This window comes from Puntigrus tetrazona, chromosome 14, assembly GCF_018831695.1.
Source record: "Puntigrus tetrazona isolate hp1 chromosome 14, ASM1883169v1, whole genome shotgun sequence".
Taxonomy (NCBI): domain Eukaryota; kingdom Metazoa; phylum Chordata; class Actinopteri; order Cypriniformes; family Cyprinidae; genus Puntigrus; species Puntigrus tetrazona.
This window is the reverse complement of record NC_056712.1, coordinates 9647359-9665379: the sequence shown is the minus strand read 5'-3', so window position 1 is coordinate 9665379 and position 18021 is coordinate 9647359. Positions and strand designations below refer to the sequence as shown.

General features: G+C 36.1%; 1 long non-coding RNA gene across 2 annotated transcripts; it reads right to left on the bottom strand.

Annotated features, from left to right (window-relative positions):
- Nucleotides 1-15165: 15165 nt before the first annotated feature.
- LOC122358128 lies at nucleotides 15166-17838 on the bottom strand. Of its 2 annotated transcripts, none has more exons than XR_006252581.1 (3): nucleotides 17709-17838; nucleotides 15953-16040; nucleotides 15166-15878 (listed from the first exon to the last, which is right to left on the bottom strand). It is a non-coding gene; the product is annotated as an uncharacterized LOC122358128 (long non-coding RNA). The 2 variants fall into 2 exon arrangements; XR_006252582.1 differs by lacking the exon at nucleotides 17709-17838 and adding an exon at nucleotides 17496-17688.
- Between the last annotated feature and the right edge of the window lie 183 nt (nucleotides 17839-18021).

The following is an 18021-nucleotide window of genomic DNA, read 5'->3' as shown; positions in this document are numbered from 1 at the left end:
GAAACTTTTTAACAATAAATTTGAAAGTAAAAAGAAATTATCGTTTGATGTAAACTTACGCTGTACGCCAAATAACTACTGATTATGTAAATATAAACTACTATTAAAAAGTGTGAGATATAAAAAAAAAAACTAAACTAAAAAAAAAAAAAAAAAAAAAAAATATATATATATATATATATATATATATATATATATATATATATGTAATAGCTTAGGCCTATATTTTAACATTTTCTATTTTTAGTTAAATATAAAATAAAATATGTAAGTTTAATTTGTACATCGACTTAAACTACAAGAATATGAGAAATGTTGTGAATAGATTAAATGTAGCTCCTAACACAACTCATGCGTCATATGAACTAGGTTTTATATATATACTTTTTTTTTTTATTTTACAGCTTGTGATTTTAAAAATGCATTAGCAAATGCTTACAAATTAGCATGAACCAATATTAATAAATGGTGTAAAATTACTGTTCATTCTCAGTTCATGTAAGCTAACGTTGTTAACTAATGCTTATTGTAAAGTGGTACCATATCTTTTACATTTTTTTTAAACGGTTTTAATTACTACAATAACTCGGGTCATATGCAGGATGAGTTATGTGGCGTTTCCTGAGCGCTTTGACCTGAGGGAGATGACAGATGGAGAATGTGGTCAGATGTGGTTAACCCCGCTGAGACCCGTGGCCCAGATGATGTCTAATCCTGATGCACCAGCAGAGAGGCTTCTGAACTGCTGATTATAGTAAATCTCACAAAAGCCTCCAAGAACAGAGTGACGTGAAGTTTAAGTTTGCTCGTAATATTCTGCAGTCTGTTGCCATAGTTACTTAAATCGTTCCTCAAGCACACAGATCCTGATGTAATCAAAAAAGCTGACATCACAAACGATCCTACAGGGTCAATATCCAACCAGAGCACGGAGAAACTTCACTATGCTCTCTCATATTTCACAAGTTCACTATTGTACTTTTATAGTAGAATTAGTTTTCATTTTTATATTTATATCATATATACAGTTTAATTTCAGTTTATATCAGCATCAATTTACATCAAGAAACATTTTTTTTTTCTATTTTAATTTTAGTAAATGACCCTGTCTCACATGCTCTAAATATCACCAGAATATTTATCATCTATGAACTTTCAATTTTTGTCTAAAACATTATTAGGTGCAAAAGTGAAACATGTATTATTAATACATTTACAACACTAAATAAAAACTAATTACTCATTATATAAATATCATGCCAAAGTCTGAAAAGACTACGAGGTTTTATTTATTTTATTAATATTTATATTTGAATCCTTTGAAAGAAATTCCGAAAATAAGCAAAAAGTCAGCAAGGATGCATTAACTGGTGAAAAGAGACAGTGAAGATTCAAATAAATGCTATTCTTTTAAACTTTCTATTTTTTAAGCAACAAAAATGATCTCAGCTCGTTTGATTTGTTCATATTGAGATCTCTGTCATGCAGATGATCCAAAAAATTAACATTTTGTCATGATTTGCGCTCTTGGTGTTCCATGACTTTATTTATTCTGTAGAAATAGTAGGGTTTTTTTGTTGTTGTTTGTTTTTTTTCTTCTGTGCAATGACAAAAATAATAGGACTTAAAGCTTAGGTAAAACACAATTATTGCATCACACATCCTGTTTTTGTTTTTGTTTTTTTCTGTGCAATTACAAAATAATAGGACTTCTTATGTAGAACACAATTATTAAGTATTTAATATAATGTTCCAAGTTTTCTAAAGTCTGCTGTGAACATTCTTCATTGAGTTCATTGAGATCACTGAACCTAATCGGTACCATTTCCATTTTCAGTGAGCTTTTGCTCTTCTTGCCTTTCCTAAAGAGAGAAGTGAGAGAAACCTTTTTGCCTTAAGAAAACTTAAATATGTACCTATTCGATAACCCTCTGGACATGCAAACAGGATCGAACTGCTGACATCCTTGTTTGATATTATTCCCAGAGTGCTGATGAGAGCACTTTCTGGTGTGAATGTGTAAAGAGAAACTATGTGACACATATATGTTTAAAGTGTCCTTTCTCTTTCACTCCCTCATGGATCAGTATATGCCGAGGGGAGCGTAGAGCAGATGTGATATATTTCAGCGGTCCTCCTGTGATCATTTTTCATGGCTTTTTATCACAGCATCCCGCAGATCTGGGTTGGTCTCCTCCTCCTGTGCTACTCCATGCACTGATCCTCCTCCTCTGGTCCCTTTCACACACAAACACGCACGCACCAGCTTGCATCACGGAAAATATCCACACATCCAAGTTAGATTTTTCTACTGAACCCACAAAACATCTCGCAACTGCTCTCCTACTGTAATCTTCATCCTTAAACGGTTCTGTCAGAGGGAGATCACAGCAGACAGCCGACGATTACAGAAAAAAAAAACAGACTTTTAGCCAATTATTAGAGTCAGGGTTTGGTTGCAGGCTGTTAGTTCTTGTGCAATGATTTGTTTTTCCTTTCTGATCATTTGATGATCATACTATTATTTTTTTTCTCCATCTATGCTTAGTGGAAAAACATAGCTTCTGAACAGCGCTTATATATATATAATAGAAGATCATTTCGCCATTTCCATGGCAACTAAACCCTCAGTTCAAAGGTAGCTGTGGGATAAAAGTGTTTTGGGTCTTTATGAAACAGGATAAATACTGTGCTGCTACTGTACGCAGTCTGAATAACAGGGTCGTGGAAACGGATTGCTGGATGGTCATTAGTGAAAATGTATTTGTGCAAGGTTGCAATTTACCGGTCTGTCTATCTATCGGCGACGTGTGTAGAAACATCTGGTGTTGTAGAAGGGTATTGGTGAGGACACAGGGACGGCACGGCCAGATGCCTCAAGGCGCTGCTGGAGACTTGGACAGGAGGACAATCGCTCTGATAACTGCCGCAGCGAGCTGGCCCTCGACTCTGTGAATACACAGAGTGCATTTCCTTACACAGATACACATATTTCAGATGACTGATTTGAGACATTTTGAGATGCCGCATATGAAGAATATGATGAAACCGTTCATATTCAGAGAAAGAAAGTACTTTAGGACGGGCATTATGTTTATAATAAGATCGCATACTACAAGAGGTTTGTTGAGAGAACACATTGTGCTTGGATTTGTGAGCTGGTGAGTTCTTACAATTGTCCTAACTAAAAAAAAGTAAAGAATTTGATGGCCTTTTCACAATTTGAATTCAATAGATAGACCAGAGGATGAAGGGATGGGTGGATGGATGGATGGATGGATGGATAGATAAAAAATTAAATAATAGATAGATAGATAGATAGATAGATAGCTAGATAGCTAGATAGATAGCTAGCTAGATAGATAGATAGATAGATAGATAGATAGATAGATAGATAGATAGATAGATAGATAGATAGATAGATAGATAGATAGATAGATAGATAGATCTGAAAATGAAATAATATAATATATATATGGATGGATGGATGGATGGATGGATAAAAAAATTAAATGATAGATAGATAGATAGATAGATAGATAGATAGATAGATAGATAGATAGATAGATAGATAGATCAAACAACAATAATATATATATATATATATATATATATGAGAGAGAGAGAGATGGATGGATAGATGTTCCAGACACTTGTTTTCAGGTCATCAGAGGGTTGATCTTGTAATAGTTAAATGCACTGTTGAGTCACAGGATAAAAGCATCTGCTAATTGACAAATCATTAATCTGTTGAACTTACTGTCCTTGTTAAACATTATTCTGCTGATCCATTTTTAATGACACCACCACAGACTCAACATAACCGCATCCTCATATTAGCGTCTCCTTCTGCTCCCTGTCTGGCACTGGCAGACATGGTCACTGCAAGCCTTGTAAACAAATGACAATATAAACGACTCTCATTACCGCAGTCAGTGGCACATAACGGAAACCTGGAGAGACGCCACCACCCCACATCGGAACGACAAATCTGCGCAGAGGGCAATCCACATCTCCTCTCGTTTAGACAGGCCAAATATATCCCTGCCTCCCTCATCCTCTCCATCACTCCATACTTCTGTCCTAATCCATCAGGTGCACTCGGCTCCAGACCTCCGCGCGCAGACTTTAAATGTCTGGGTAAGTGGGCATGAGAGGTTTAATAACGCACGCTAGCCTGATTTATGACAAAAGAGAACTAAAACTAACTGTAAGTTTACTTAATCATCAGCCAGCAGTAGCAAAGTTTAGAAGCCCATTAGTATGTAGAAAACAGGATCAGTATTCTCTAAAAGATCTATATAATGAAGTTTCGAAAAACTAAATATCTCCCACAGCGAACTTCTACCACTTTGTAATACATATTCTGTATTATTAGATTTTTCCAAAGACAATGCGAGTTGTGCTTGCACCCAGTGCAAATTTCACCAGGGTGTTCTGGGTGATTACTATTGGTGCCATTGGGAAATGCAGCCAAGGTCACATTTCACCTCAAACTCAAAAGAAAGAAACAAGAAACTTTATTTAGCATTTTTCCTCAAATTCAGCTGTTAAACATTTATTTCATAAATAATAACGTGAATGGGTGGCTACAACAAAAACAATTACCATTGATTAACAATATCATAACTTATAAGTTATCATCAAAAAATCGATTTCTGAACATTGTTGTTATTAGAGCGTGGCACTCTGTGAAGTCACATGGTCTGTCTCCTGTCAGCAGACAAAATGTCACAGATGAGACGTTAATATTACAGTGAGTGATTTCACTGATCCATCATTTCAGCTCCGCATTTAGTGTTATCATTAAAAATGATGTATGGAAAATGTCTGAAAACTTTAGCATTCTGAGTCAGTTTGATTCATGCATTGATAGTTCATCTTTTTTCATGATATGATGTATTGTATACTACAGCAATTTACATACAAACACTTTCCCTTGCGTAGAAACCTGATTTGTGGTAGAACTGAAAAATGAATGATGTTTTATTTCTTTTCTTTATTTTTATTGTTTTTACCAGCAATAGCCATTTGTGATCAGATAACAAACACTATGGCCACATTCATTTAAAGGGGTCATGACATGGACATTTTGTTTTATTATTCAAGATGTTCCTTGAGGTTTGCATAGACAGTTATTAAAGTTTTTTGGATTATAAATAAATAAATATGTGTACTTATTTTATATGTAACTTATTTTCAACCTTTATTTTGACCCTTTTTCTAAAATTAGTTGCAATTTGGCATTAATTGCAACACACACACAGAATTACTAGAGTCAATATGCAGCAATCAATAAATTAACATTTATTATTAAGCAAAACAAATGGACAAAATACAAGACAAAATCAATTTATCTGGGTGAATACAGAATACTTTACAATATAATGTACGTTTAAAGGGATAGTTCACCCAAAAATGAAAATTCTGTTATTAATTACTCGCCCTCAGAGCCGGCCCAAGCCTTTATGGGGCCCTAAGCAGAATTTTATTTGTGGGACCCCAAGTGCCACCAATGTAACTGGTTATTTCAAAGCTTGTTTATTCATACAAATCTAACACAGTGTTGTAGCGTTGCTTACATTATGCTATTGTTTGCCTGGTATGTTTTTACTCTTCTGTGTTTTTTTTTTTTATTGTAACAGTTTCAACATTACAGGTCAGGTGTTAATTTGCACGTAACATTCAAAGTCTTTATGTGGTGTGCTAAGAAGTAGCCAAATAGACCAGCAGTGCATTTACAGAACATAAATATTAATCAAAGTTGTAATTTTATTACAATTTATATGTTTTTACAATAAATATTAAACAGCAGAGAGCATCTGTAAAATAACAACTCTTGAATTAAAAAGATATATTATACTAAAATGTCTATTTACTAATGTTTTGATGTTCATACATGAACTTTGCCAAAACAAAAATACCCTACTTAGGATATGTTAACTAACTCTCTAAGGTCTGGTCTGATCAGGGATGTGTTTCTCAAAAGCATCTTCGCAAGTTCTGTTGCTACCAATAGAGTTCAATGGAAATTACGAGAAAGACCATAGAAGAAAGTTAGCCATTAACGATGGCACTGCCACAATACCCCCAATGTTGAACTTGTCCCGCCTCCTCCCCGAAAACACGATCAATTTAAGCCTTTGACGCTCCGTGCTTTAACTGGTGCTGAGCCAGAGAAAGACAAACTCAGAAAAAAGGACACGGAATGAAGTGGAAATAATAAAAAGATATGTACAGATTATCTCAATATTTAATATTGCACTTTCATATAATTAACATTGCCCATCAATGACATAATATATCACAAATTAAATAAAATGTTCTCTTGGGGGCCCTCTTGTGGCCACGGGGCCCTAAACTACCGCTTAGTTCGCTTATGCCTTATTCAAATTGAGACATTTTGATGAAATCTGAGAGCTCTCTGACCCTACATTAGACAGAAAATATCCTGAGCAAGGAAATCGTTACAATAATTCATATGACATCAGAGGTCCAACCATAATATTATGAAGCAATGAAGAAAAAAACAAAAATAACAACTTCATTCATTAATTCATCTCCTCTCCATCACCCTACAGCACCATTTTGGAGTATAACATATGCATGGATGCCGTTCTGTGCAGACAAGATAGCGGCAGTGATTGTGATTTCCAGTTGCTTTTGACCTTGCATTCAACGTAATCAGGTGAGTCGTGTCAGTCGTTGAACAGCGAGTGAACAGCAGTGGAAGGGGCTTATGGTGATATTTGTCAATGTCTTGCTCTGTAGACAGTGTTTATGCAAATGTTTGCGCCCGGGTGACAACATCTTGCACCTCAGATCCAAATCAAGGCATCTTTTGGAGCATGGTAAAATAAAGGCTTTATTCATAATGAGGAGGAGGTTTAAGCTATGAAACTTGCAAGATTTTATAATGGTACAAAGTCCTTTTTTATAAGATCGATGCAAATTTGATTTCTCATGTCATGACCCCTTTAATTAAACAACGCTGACTTCAACTGAATATCAACATTATTGCTTTCTGTAGAGCTAATTATTACTGAATTAAACTTGTTTCTTAATTGATGAACTTTACTTGTTATTAAACTTACAAGTATTAAACTACCTTTTGAATACCATCCCATTGACAACCTATGTACCTTTTTAAAAAAAAAAATACAATCAGTGTATATGTGGACAGGATCCAGTATGAACAATTAGCATCAACATGTAAAGTATGAATAATAATAATAATGATATCGATGTTTCCTTTAACAAGTACTAATAATGAATAAGTTGCACAGCAGATAGACAGCAGATGGACTTCCTTCTATATTTTGTGCCCACAGAGGTCGTCCTGTTTGGGGAAGATAGCAGACTGATTCATCGGCTCTGCTTTGTCCTCTCTGCTCTTTGCGGCCTGTTCGGGGATCATGGGAGAGTTATGATGTCACCTCCAGCACAGTTTAATGGGGGGTCTCAGGAGCGTCGCCACCAAATTGAGCTGTCAGACTGTCGCCCTCCTCAAAAGAACAACCTCAGGAAATCCGCGAGGAAGGGGGAGCAGATTCAAACTTCAGAATTCATAATAATCGTAATTATGAGATAGCGTCACACACCTGCACTGGTGAAGAGAACTACCCCTACGACTTTTTCTTGTGAAACTGAGCACTTAGTAAAGAACTGGTGAACCTGATTGAGTCTGTCAGAGTATTCCATTCTGTTCTTCAAAGACATTAGTAACGATTTAAATATTTGATTATGCATTTGGGTCTGAGCATAAGAAACACCCGGATCGCTTTGAAATGGAAGAGATAACATTTTTCCATAGTCAGACTTTGAAGATATTAAACACAAACTAATTCTCTCCTTCTTGGCAAACAAATGAGTATTACGCCATCCCAGTGTCCCTCAACTCTACATCAAATGAGTTTTTCATGAGCATTACATTTCAAATTCGAGCAAATGTTTTAAACATACAAAGTCTAATGTTTGAAACACAGATAATGGCCTGTTACAAATTTGAGAATGAATAGACTTATAGGTGAATTTCGCAATTCTGAAACTAGAGGTGCCATAGAGAAATGAAGCCTAGGTCATAATTAAGCACAAAATCAATATATATATGATGAGTCTCAGTTAGCCTAGTTCACATAGCATGTTATATAATATAACGCATCAAGCTAGTTTTAGAGGCCATTTTTGTTAACAATAAATAAAAAGAAAACAAATAGAATATACAATTAATAGAGAAGCTATTGATAGACTTTCGGTGTTAGACCATTAATGAAGTGCAAGTCTAAAAGGGTTGGAGAGTTAGAGGGTCAAGCAGGGAGGTCCACCGGGGGGAACATTTAATGTAAACATCTGTGAAAATGATTTTGTGTCAACACAATAATGCAAGCTTCTAGAGGTCTGAAGTAATAGATTTAGGAAAAGGGATGCAGAGCCAAAGGTGTTTTTTTTAATGTGAACATCAATTGGTAGCCAGTGCAAACTGATAAACAGAGGTGTGACATACAGTCTTTTCTGCTTATTGAAAAAATAATCTTGCCGCTATGTTCTGGATTTATTGTAAACTGACTGAGGGACCTGCAATAGTTCAGCCTGGACAAAACATGAGCTTGAAGGGGTTGTTGAAGCATGTTTCATTTTGAAGCAAATCTGGAGGACCGGGTAGTTAGATGTGGTCTATTCATTTGTACAGTAATATATTGTATTACTGCCTAAAATTACTGTATTTTAGCAATTGACATTTAATGTCAAGGATTTATTCATTTTTCTTTATTGTAAAGCTCAGTAGAGAACCAACAGTAAAGGGAAACAGAGGGGAACTGGACTGGGACATGACCTAGAACGAACTCAAACTATGTCGGGTTTAATGCACTACAATCCATGCCACAGTTCAGACCTGGCCATTTTTCAAGAGATTCACCTTAATATGTCAGCATTTCTTTCAATTATAGCACGCTAAATGTTTTACAGACTGCAATAACTGCATCGCCATAAAGTAAATCTGTGTCTTAAAATGACACACATCCATCATAGTTCAATATCAGAGAAATGAGGTTCCCTCTGGTGAAATATTCCGACCTGCACTGTTTGAGGATTTTCCAGTGGCAACCTAAATTGCACAGTTTAATTTTACCGCCTTGTGTCTATGTAAAGATATGAAAGGCCCCCTGGTGCAGTGTGAAGTTCAATTTTAGCTGCGCACGTAAGCAGAGCCATGCAGAGACATCTGAGACAGACACCGTTTTACCGAGTATATAGGTCATTTAGCACAGGAACCAATGTTCATGGGGAACCTCCATCCCTTCAAGGTGCTCTTGAACCCTTAACATGCCTCTAAACCATTTCTTAGATGATGGGAATTAGCTAGTCGCCACAATGCGGTTTCTGCTCTTTTATTTATCGTCTGCATTCTGGTCGTTTTATGGGTAAATAAACTGCAAAAGTGAATTCTGTGGGAATGTTCTTAATCTTGGGATTTCTAAAGATGCATCGAAGACTTCTAGTCACTACAAAAAATGCCAACTTTAGAAAAACAACATCTTCTCTGCTTCATTGTGGTTTCCATGGATACAATCAATGGTCTGAGGTAAAAAAAAAAGTGGAGCATGAGATCTCTTCGTTTTGTTCCTTCTCTCTCCTCAGTCCTGCCCCGTCTTTATGGCAGATGATGAGATGGGGCGGCAGTGAAAGCCCCTCTGACGCAGACTGGAGATCGTTACCCAGGTTCCCCAGCGGTGCTGGTAGCCTACTTTGCGCAATACAGGTCAACGCGAGTCGTTCTCTCTGTGGTGAAGCAATACGCCCTCACATTCAGGGTTTTATAACTCACACAGCGTGCACATCTACAGTACTGCCCTTACTGATCACTAAACGTTTAGTATATTTACATGGAAGCAGCCTGGGCGAATCTTAGCTTATCTCTCTGACACTAATGACACTAAACAGCCTACAGCTAAACTAATGAACTGCATTATTTGGAGTAAGAGTTGTTCGTTCTAATTATTAATGGATTTAACTATTTAATGAACATCTGTGACATTCATCATCTTTACAGAAGCAATAAACCACCCGAGGCTTTGCGTAACTGTAATTTTGGTATGCGCTTCTTGTGTAAAAACACCATTTACTTTTAGTGAAATCATGGTAATGCAACATTTATTGCTTTATTACATATCGGTCGTTTTTCATTTCTGTCTGGACGTTGTAAAGGGGTGAGTGGGGTAAGAAGAGTCAGTTTTAACTTACATTGTTTTGCTCCAGGTGAGGAAAAGAAAGGAGACTGAGGTAAAACTAATTCACCTAATTATATTTCAGAATGTCTCCTATCAAATTAAATGATAAGGATCTAAATGACAGGTCCAGAGAAATGTGACTTCTCGAAATAGTCCAGCGCCTCAACTTGCCCCGAAGCATCTGGCTCACTTGCCACCACAATTCTACAACAAAATGATCAGTATTAGAAAGTTTTATATACAATTTATGTATATATATATATATATATATATATATATATATATATATATATATATATATATATATATATATATATATATACAATAAATAAATAATGACATTTATAAGATTTTAAGGTTTAAAATAAATTCAGTTGTTTAACTTTAAGTGTATTTTCAACACTGATAATAATAAGAAATGCTTCTTGAACAGCGAATCAGCATATTAAGTGATTTCTGTAAGGTCACTGAAAACTGGAGTAACGATGCTGAAAATTCAGCTCTGAACAAAGAAATAAATTGCCTTTTTGGGATAAATTTTAAAATGATAATAATATTTCTGTTTTTACTGTATTTTTTCCAGATTTGGATGGAGAGCAGACGAGACTTGTTTCAAAATCATTAAAAAAGTCCTAATGATTTCAAACTTTTGAATGGTAGCGTATACACTGTCACTGCCAGAAAATAATACCGTTGGCGCGAGTAAATTATATAGCCATTTTCAGGCAGTCATAACGACTGAATTACATCATCCTGTTGCTTTAAACACAAGGCCGCTATCCAAAAAAACCGACCCTAAAAAAAGACAACTAAATGACAAGAATGTGTCAGCCAACCTGATGTCAACAACGCGCTAAATGATTAACAGACTGTAAGCGTTGATTGGCTAAAAAAGGATGTGCTGTTCCCATATGCTTTTTTAGGTGTTTACAGAGCCAGCGACAGGTGTGATTTCTCAAGACACCTATCGCAGTGATATCTGTCATGTAGTTGGGACATTTTATGCATGGCATCTCAAAAAATCCTTTATAGCCTCTTAAAATGATTTAAATTTCTATTTTCGGTCAAATCAGTCTCTCTCCGTCTTCTTGTTTAAACTGGACAATGATTCTTGCGAACATTCTGTTCTCTGGCCACAAGCTCTTTTGACCCTGAGCGAAAGCTAAATTTCTTTACGGACTATCCATACTGTAATATTATATAAGTCCAGGTTTTATTAAGAACCAAGAATCTCCTTCAGTCATAATTCTGTGCGGTTATGAGTGCCATTTATGAAAAAATATTTTAGAACCATCAACCACCCACTTGCTCTGTTCAACTCCATTAGCCACATCCTCAATATGCTGCTGCTGAAGTCTCATAGATCTGCGTTCCCATGCTAGCACGCTTAAGGCATACATTTTAAAGGAATAATTCACTCAAACATGAACACTCTGTCAGAATTTATTCACCCTCATGTGGTTTTAGACCTTTGTGATATAACCGTTTCTGTGGAACATGAAAGGAGGATTTTTGAAGTGGCTTCATGTGGCTCTTTTCCAGATTTCCTGACAGTTCATGGATATAAACGTGGTATTTGTAGTAAAACTGTAGTTATACGAATGGAAATCAGTAGGCAAAAAAACTAAACAAAACCAAAACCATGGTTCATTTCCATAAAGGGTGTCAAAAGTGTGATATCATTTAATAATCTAATAGATCATTAATTAAAATGTTGTTATTATTTTTATTCTAATTAAGTGGTGAGGGGAAAAAATGCAATCTGGATTTAAAAACTATAACTACAACTATACAATTTTAATAATCATTCTCGTTCTATGAAACATCAACAGCCAATCAGAATCCACCTGACAATATTCTACAGGACAGAAAAAATACAAAATAAAAATCTGTTGTTTTCTTGCAAGTCTGTCTCTTATGAAAATGTACAATAGTATACCATAAGTACAAAAAAAATCTAGTTAACCAAAAATTAATTATGATTTTGCTATACTAAAAATAATTTAACCATGGTATTTGTAGTAAAACTACATAACTGCATCGCATACAGAATGTTATCATCAGCTGATGTGGATGCCCCTATCAATATAGTTTTTATTCTTTGTATGAGACCAAGTAAAAGATACATCACTCGTTTCTGGCGTACTGTTCCTTTAAAGAAACATCTAGAGTTAATCCTGTTTAAAGCAGTACAGGGGCTCATGGTCTGTCAGATGATGTTTTTTTTTTCTTTTCATTTATGTTCACCTGTGAGATCACCTGAGGATCTCAGCTTAGTCTGAGTGACACCCGATAAATGTACAAATTTACATTAGCTGTACTCCTCAGCGGTTGTCATTCTCGTGGCCCAGTGTCACGCTGTCAGGGAACCGTTAGCTCGCTCCTTTATGGGAGTGCGGTGTAAAGCTATATCTTCAGTAAAATAAATGGACTTTAAAAGTCTAAATAAAGTTTTGTTAATCACCTGTACACACTCATCATGCGCCTAGCTCTCGTCTGATGGTAATAGAGCGCTTAATTTAGTACAGCTCATTAGCGATGCACAACAGACAACCCTCAAATGCCTCCTTCCTACACGCGGCTCTCGCATTGTCTTTTTTTTCTTTTTTTTAATTGGTGCTAAGTGAAATCTCGGTTGACATGCATTGTGTTTTCAGAATCTTGTCAGAGAAATGAAGCGCTCTCTTTTCCATTTGCAGAAAGACAGATTGGCCCAAAGATTTCATGATGGAAACGGGCCCTGAGATTCGAAAAAAATGTGTTAGGAAACCTCTTCCTGTCAGCTGATGTCATGATGCTAATGAACAGATGGAGCTATATGAACCAACAAAAATATGGATGTGCAATTAATTCGGGGTACAATATTGATTTAAATGAGGTTTGCCATTCCATTGTGATTATTAGAATACTTTTTTTAGAATACTTTTTTTTATTTTCTGATGATTTTGACTATGCAAAAGTGACCTACATGATGCCAGGGTGTTCTGACTAGTTGTTAGGTGATCCGTGTGAAAAGAAACAAACTTAAATGATATTCTGGTTGACTGGAGTGGTCAGTTATGAGCTTCAGTGTAAATGTATTTAAATGGGATTTTGCCATTTCGGTAAGTTTTAAAATGCAGTCGCTTAAGGCAAGACAATCCAGGAAAAACATTGCATTTCATGTATTTTTTGATCATTTGGCTTTTTGTAACAGTGGATCCATTTAAATTTTTAGCATTATTGAATATTTATTGTCTATTTGCATCTACATTAAAGTTAGTTTTTTTTTTTCATGCAGTCCTTATGAACATGAACATGGTGATTTTCACAGAAAGATTTGTTCATATATCACCAGCTTTTTTAAATTCTAAAAACATGGATTTTCTTTCTTTCCTTTTTTTTTTTTTTGATGGATGGATTGTTGTCGTTGACAGTATTTTCTGATCTATGTGATAAAAAGACAAATCCAAAATCCCTTCCTAACCTTTGACTTCAAAATGTCAACAAAATTAATTTTGTACCTGGCTTTATCCTGTGTTCAGATTTCTGCTCTGGAAACACACACACACACACACACACACACACACACACACACATCTACATACATATATTTGCATATTTACATAAAGACTTCCTCATTTGCATACTAAAACATAACATTAAAAAAAACCTTTTTGTTTAAATTTAATTCTTAATGTAATCAGCCAACTAGGGAAATATGGTAAAATATCTTTTAATTAAAGTTTGTACCTTGTTTGTACGCCCAAATTTACTCACCCTCGGGCCATTCAGTATATAGAAGATTTATTTCCTTTGTTGGAACAGATCTAGAGAACTGTAGCATTACATCACTTGTTTACGAACTGATCTTTGTGAATGGGTGCCGTCAGTCCAAACAGCTGATATAAACATCACAATAATCCAAAAGTAATCCACACCAATCCAGTCCATCGCTTAACGTCTGGTGAAGTGAAAAGCTGCATGTTTGTAAGAAACAAATCCATCATTTAGAAGTTTTTGACTTTGCTTAAGGCTAACATATCTGTCCTCTAATAAGACTTTTTCCATTGAAAGAGTCGTCTTGTATGAATCGTTTTGAGAGAAATATGCGCAGATCAGGCAGTTTACAAGCGAAACCACATCTAAACAAACATGTCTGTGGATTTCAAAGTGAGAGGACAACAGCAGATGAACTTTTCACACGGGAAGAGTTTTATTATGGATTATAAACTTGTGCTTTGGCCAAAAGCGATGACTTAAAGTTAAAATTCCCCTCACGAGACATTAATGGATGGACTGAAGTTGAGTGGATCGCTCGTGTATGCTTTTATCAGCTCTTTAAAGTACATATTCAAAAATATTTGGGTGAGCTTTGCTTTAGGGGTTTTAAAATCTCTAACTCCAAGTATAGTACATTTTCATCATATTCTTCCAACACCGTATCACAAAATGCGCATCAGTCATCTGAAATATGTGTATCTGTGTAAGGAAATGCACTCTGTGTATTCACAGAGTCGAGGGCCAGCTCGCTGCGGCAGTTATCAGAGCGATTGTCCTCCTGTCCAAGTCTCCAGCAGAGCCTTGAGGCATCTGGCCGTGCCGTCCCCGTGTCCTCACAAATACCCTTCTACAACACCAGATGTTTCTACACACGTCGCCGTCCAATCAGAACGCGAGATTTTCCCTCCCTGAATCGAGTCCACCAGGTGGCATTGGCAGATATTTGAGCGTGCTCACAACATTACGTAAGTCCCCTCGTTTTCTCAAACAGGTTCTAAAAAAGTAATTTCCATGTCAATAGAGAGTAATTACTACAGATGCTTTAAATAACACAAATCATTTATTGATATGCTCATGCATATACAAGTATTTTTAAGGAAAAACGAGAAGATCCATCATAAATGCATCTACTGTCTCTCTCTCTCTCTCTCTCTCTCTCTCTTGCTTAGCGAGTACAGTGCGGTAGGCAGAAACAGAGAGAGACAGATATATACCACCACCCACACATGCATGTATGACCCTGTGCATCTCACAGCAGAGAGTCGGCCCCCACATCCGCGCACACACCAGCGATTTTAACATCCAAGGGGTCAGAGTCGCTCCCAGAAACACATGCATGGGCTGGCGGAGGGAGTCACGCTGCTGTTTATCACATGGATGGAGGGCCGCTCCTCAATCACGGAGATCAAAGTGGGAAAAAAGGGTCCATACTCACAAAAACATGGCTATATGTAGGTTGGGAGAGGAGAAAAAAAAAAAAAAGTCTTGCGTGCCGTATTTAGCACACTGCCTGTTGATGAGGTCTTTAAAGAGTCTTGTACAGTGCGCTGTCAGTTGTGTTTAGAGAGCGCTGCTGCGTAGCTCTGCCTGGGATTATAACAAATCTGTCATGAATTTTAGATGCTACTAAACGCAGGGACTCGGCAGCCCAAGAGACGGCAGTTGGCTGTGAATTGTCATTAGCGGCTCCCTCCGAGGCTGCGAGTGGTGAAGCCGTACTGGCATTGAATGTTCTCTGGTGAGAATACTCACTTCCCCCTGCTGATCCGGGTCCATATGGATATCTAGAGTCTCGGATGTCTGTTTCAGGATCACTTCCGCGCTGGATAAGGCGAACCTGAACCTAGGTTAGCCCTCAGCGGATATAGAGATGTGATGCAATTTAACCTAAAAAAGAAAAAAAAATTGACATGCATAAGTGCATTTCCATATTTTATAAATAAAATGTGAGTGGTGCTTACCTGTCAGGATGTCGCTATGCAGTTGCTAAGAGGTTCTGGGTTGTTGCTAAGATTGGATAATTGTTTGCCAGAAGGGATATAACTAAAACTAAATTTAAATCAAAAAAAAAAGAAAGAAAAAAATTTAATTATTTCATCTGGTTCATCAAAGCAACATTTTTCCCTTCGTTTTGTTTACATTGATGTAGTAAAATAACTGAGACAGAAATGAAAAATGATAATGGATAAACTATTAAAATGAACAAAAAAAATATTTAACTAAAATTCAAAAAAAGAAAATATGAAAAAATATATGAAAATTAAAAACTATATTATATTAAAGTATACTAAAAGAACACTGATTGCTAAGTCAGCATCAAGGTTATGATCGGTTTCTAAAACTACTAAAACAGCAAACTACTTTTGTTAACAGAGATAAAAATTATAAAATAAATTAAAACTAAAACCCCTGATCAGATCAGACCTAAGTTAGTTGGAATAGCCCAGGTACGGTATCTTTTTGTTTTAGCGTTCATGTTTGACATTTTACGTGATTAAAGTCTTCTGTGTAAAAGTAACTTTCCTGGGTATATAATTTTGTAATAAAAATAAGCGTCTGATTCACAAACCGATAACAGCTTAACATTATTAACCTTAGCCTACCCTGTTATTATATTCCAATATCATTATGCCTCAATTAGCTAGATATTGACAGAGTTGTTGTTTTACAGATGCTCTCTATTTACTATAAAAACACAATTTGTAATAAAATTGTAATAAACTTTGATTAACATTTGTGTTCTGTAAATGCACTGCTGGTCTATTTGGCTACTTTTTAGCACACCACATAAAGTATGCCATGTAATACGTTAATACGATTTTGAATGTTACGTGCAAATTAACACCCGACCTCGTTTGTAATGCTGCAACTGTTACAATAAAAAAAAAACACTGAAAAGTGAAAACATACCAGGTAAAAGATAGCATGGTGTAAGCAACACTACGACAAACAAAACTGATCATGGGTGTGTTAGATTTGTGTGAATAAACAAGCTTTTGTCATATTGGCGGTACCGAGGGGCTTAGGGCCAACATAAAGGCTTGGGACGACCCTAGGCCTATTAACACAGAACAGGCCTGTAAGGATTCCTGGAGCTTCTTCTCAATAACTTCAGTTTTACCTTTACTTTTTTTTTTCTCTCTCTAAGCAGAGGGAAGAGGAAAAGCTTTGAGAAAATCCTTGTGAGGGTTTCTTCATTTATAGATAGAAAGCTCAGATATATTTATTGATCTCCCAGGAGAAACGTAGTAATAATTGGCGGATTAGCTGAGAGTCTGGAGATTTTTACTCTTCAGGAATTTGGAAGTGGGTTCTCTTAGAATCCTCATGGTCATTCCAATTACTCCTTTTACAGCATCAAGAGACAAAGCAACTTTTATGTGCGTTTTTTAAACAAATGCTAGATCAATAACTCGTTAACAGTGTGATTTAGTTACAACTGCTATAGTTTAACACTACTGGATAAAGACACAGTCGGTATTGATAAAAGAATCAGTACGTCACCTGGTCAAAGTGTAAATGAAGCTCGTGTGTGTCCACATTGATTCTGCTGTCATTATCCGCATGCACTGTCCTGTCTCATTGACTGTCCTATTGTTATAGTGGTCAAAATTATTACAATTACACTGTAATTTTGTCCTCTTACAAAGCTCCTTATAAGCATCTCCATTTAGAACATCACAATACAATGTGTGCCATTGTCCAAGCTTGACTTACTTTACAAACCTTTAGCTGACAATCTGAGCGCAAGACACTTCTATTTGATTTTATCTTCCATAACGCTCACATCGTCTGTTCACTGGGTCTTGGCTGTCTGATTGTCCTTCTGCCTCACTGTCTAGAGACTAAAAGGATTCATAGTAGTGCAGGATATCAACAATCTGGTCTCTAAAATGATTATCTTCCAGTTTTGTTTCTTCATTGGATCAGAATTGGGGAATTATTTTTATTTTAAATTTTTTTTTGCACATTACATCAATTACTCACCAATGGATCCTCTGGAGTGAATGGGTGCCGTCAGAATGAGAAA